Below are 3662 nucleotides of genomic sequence, written 5' to 3'. Positions count from 1 at the left end.
CACACACACACACACACACACACACACACACACACACACACACACACACACACACACACACTGTCATGTCTTGTAGTGTCCCATGGTTCACTAGTTTCCAGGTACATCCATTATTGAAGCCACAGATTAGTCTGTCTGGTCGTGTGCCCCCCCTCCTCCCCCCTGTCTGCCCCTCTCTGGGTCTCTGCCTGTAATTTTCAGCTCATGATTTTAAAGTGGCTAGACTTTGCTTTAGCATCAAAACAGATGAGAAAAAAAAAGAAAGAAAAGAAAACACAACTAGGGCGACAAACTAACCTTTTAAAATCCAAACGTGAAAAGAAAACCAGAGGAAATAAAAGGGGTCTTCATTTTCCCCCCCATCACTCAGATCTCAAGATCCAAAGAATTATCGTTGTGAAATCTGGGGATGGCTCTGGCACCGTCAGAGGGGTGAGGAATGATTACCCGTGCTGCAGAAGTGAATGCAGATGAACCAGAATGTTGGGATTGTGAGCTATAGAAAGGCGTTCGGCGGCAGACAGAGAAAAGTGCTGTTCTAATCAATTGATTGTGTGAGAAACCAGCAGGTGATGGTGTGCGGAGGGAGAGAGGGGGGTGGCAGCAGGAAATGAGAGGGAGGGGAAGGATGGAAGGGACAGAGTGAGAGATGGAGGTGAGGAGTCATTGAGGTGCTTTTTGTCAGGAATTGGGGGGATCTTATTTCATTTTTCCAGTTCTGTCCTTCTTTCCTTCTCCTCTGGTTGTCCTTCTTTCTCGTCTCCTTCCCGCCTCAGCCTGTAACTTTCAGTTCCACATTCCCCCACCTTCCTCCTCGGGGCTTCATGTCCTATTCTTTAAATTCTCCCCTTTTTTTCTCCTCTTTTCCATCTTTTCACTTCTTCTCAATTCTAATCCGCTCCCCACCTATGTCAGGTCTTCCCCCTGGCGCCGTCGTTGCCATTCCTGTTTTTTTCTTTTACCAACCAAGACCACAGCTCTCTGCTCCTTTCATCTTTTTACTTATTTTTCCTCTTTCCTTTTTAACCTTCTTTCCTCCGTGTGTTCTCAGCTGGGAGAGCGGCTGGTGAAAAGCTTGGCAACGTCCACCGATCTTGCTGTATGAGTGTGTGAGTGTGTGTGTGAGGCAGTAAAAAAAAATGCCAACATCCCCTGCTGTCTTCCAGAGGTTTTCTGAAGGAGAAATTTCCTGATGTTCTTTAAAAAACTCACCACAGTTCTGTACGTTTTAGTTGTTAGAAATGACCAAACAGAGAGAGAGAGAGACGTGTGAAACAAAAAGCTTGYTTTATCTCTGGAGTTTTTGATTTTTGATACAGAATTAGCTTCAGGCCAAATAAAAACCTAATCATACCCTCAATTTTATTTTTTGTAATTCCAGTGGAATGTAAAAATTACATTTATTATAAAAAAAATCCTGTTAGCTGAGTCACATCAGCCTTTCTGGTYTTACGCAACCTCACAGCAGCTGCGATGTATTCACACCTGATTTTTTTTCGTCTGTTTGGTGTCCGAATCTTATTCCCGTGCAAAATCTTTTTAAAGTAAGTTTTATTGAAATCACTGGTGTTATACAGAAGCTTCCTCACACTATGTGACCACAAACAAGGACAGGTGGACTGGAAAAAAGACTGGTTTGCTTGTAAGCGGCAGCTTCTTTTCTTTTGCTCTGACATTCAGATGCTTTAGATCTAAACTGTGATAGAAGCAGCCTGTCTTCTTTAGCGTTATATATTTGTTTTGCAACTAAAATGAGATTGCATTGTTCAACATGTGTTAAATTGACAAGTTCAGTTGCATTTAATCTGGTAATAATGTGTGACATAACAGAGAAATAGATGGTGGAGTACTTACAGGTATGTTGGTGTGGACAATGCTTGTGTATTTGTGCAGAAATGTCTGTTAGTAAAATATCTTGAACTACTGAATGGGTGTAAACGAACCTTTCAGAAAGCGATCCCTGGTTCAACAGCTGATTACTACCTTTTTAGAGTCAGTCCAGGTCAAGATGGCCGCCAAAGCCGGTCAAAATCGGCTCGACACAAAACGACCACAACTCGGTCGGTTTTTCTTGAGCTGAAATTTGATGTGGTAACTGAGTGTCGTCCTCTGAGCATGGCTTCTAGCAATACCTTGCAAGGTTTTTGGGGTTCGGCGAAAACTGTTTGTCCTAACTGAAAATAAAATAATCTTACTCTGGGATTAAAGGCGATGGAAGATGTGCATTTCTTCAAGGAATAYTGGGYCTTTTAATTAATAACTTGATGCACATAAATGCGTTTTTTAGAGTGTAAGTTAGCAAAAATACACAGCTGCAACATTTAGACGAGCATGTGTCACTTTAGCTCTGTAACTGTAATTAAAATAGCTAAAATAAAAACTTTAAAGTGTTTTATTAAGCATCAACAGCATCTCTTTTAAATCATTCAAAGGAATTTTATTATTTTTTGTATTTTTTCTTGTTTTTATTAACACACCTGCAAAAAGAGATTTTCACATGTAGCTATATTCTGCTTTTATGTGGAAAATAGTTCCTAATTGTTAAAATAGATCATTTAACACACAGTAAGTTGAAGAATGTAATGCTCGTAACAGCTGGTTTTGTGCTCCGCAGCTCGACAAGAAGCTAAAAGTTTAATTTGCTGGTTTCTCTGTAACCTCAGTTWTGTTTATAGAGGTTCAGTGACTGAGGTTGAGATTTTTAGATGAGCTGAAACGAGTTCAGAGATGCGGGAAAGCACTGAAATCAAAGTCGCCGCTCTCCTTTTCTTAGTATGGACWCCAGAAATGAATTGCAGCATCAAATTTTAGCTGTAAGAATAGAATGAGACAAAAAAAAAATCATGCAGCATGCACGATCTGGAGCTGACGTGTTGCACAGGACATGCAGCCGGGGCGGCTCCTCCCAGATGACCCACCTGAAAGAACACGAGTCAAAGGCTAAATAAAAAGGCAGCTCAACTGCTCTGTCCTCGTGCTGCAACAGCCAAACTGACCCCAGGCAGAAAATGGAATCACTCCTCCTGAAATGGGCTCTCCACACACCAAAAACTAGTTTCACATTAGAGCCGATGCTGGTGACGGATGTCATCCAGGGAGGGGTTTTTCTGTACGTCTGCGCCTGTACAGGCTGTTCCCGTGCCTCGTCCTTATTGTGCAATAAGCCTAATCAATAAATTACATCCCTCCAGAGAAACGTCTGATCCCCAACAGGATCACAACCATTACGACACATTCAGTTAATTCAGAATTATTTATTTTATTTTTGTTGTTGTTTAATCTGTTGTTCCAGATGCATATAAATCAAGCGTTTACGGCTCTGCCCGTGTCTTTAATGTCTTTAATCGCTTATCAAGCTGAGGCAAATGAGGTTGAAATGGTTGCATTCAGTTGCAGCAGAAATTCTTCACTTGTGAGGCTTTTGTTTGGTGTGTGTGAGTGTGTGTGTGTGTGAGAGAGAGAAACAAATATCTTCAATGCCTCGTTGGTTTGAGCCGCTTGGTCGTTTTCCTCCGGTGTAGAGATTCAGACGGGAATGAATTCATAAACAATACGACATGTTAAAAATCCTTTGTGGCAGCAGCCCCATCGATCCACCGAGTCACATCGCATCTTCATGTGTGTGTGTGTGTGTGTGTGTGTGTGTGTGTGTGTGTGTGTGT

The 3662-nt window shown here is 41.8% G+C and overlaps 1 protein-coding gene across 2 annotated transcripts in view; it reads left to right on the top strand.

Moving 5' to 3' along the window:
- Window positions 1–3662, top strand: part of LOC106529266 (fibroblast growth factor 14) — a 53538-nt gene that overhangs the window by 1652 nt on the left and 48224 nt on the right. The gene's annotated exons all lie outside the window — the stretch shown is intronic.

This window comes from Austrofundulus limnaeus, unplaced genomic scaffold (genome assembly GCF_001266775.1).
Source record: "Austrofundulus limnaeus strain Quisiro unplaced genomic scaffold, Austrofundulus_limnaeus-1.0 Scaffold432, whole genome shotgun sequence".
NCBI lineage: Eukaryota > Metazoa > Chordata > Actinopteri > Cyprinodontiformes > Rivulidae > Austrofundulus > Austrofundulus limnaeus.
Note: the sequence above shows the minus strand (reverse complement) of the source record. Positions and strands in the feature narration are given on the sequence as shown.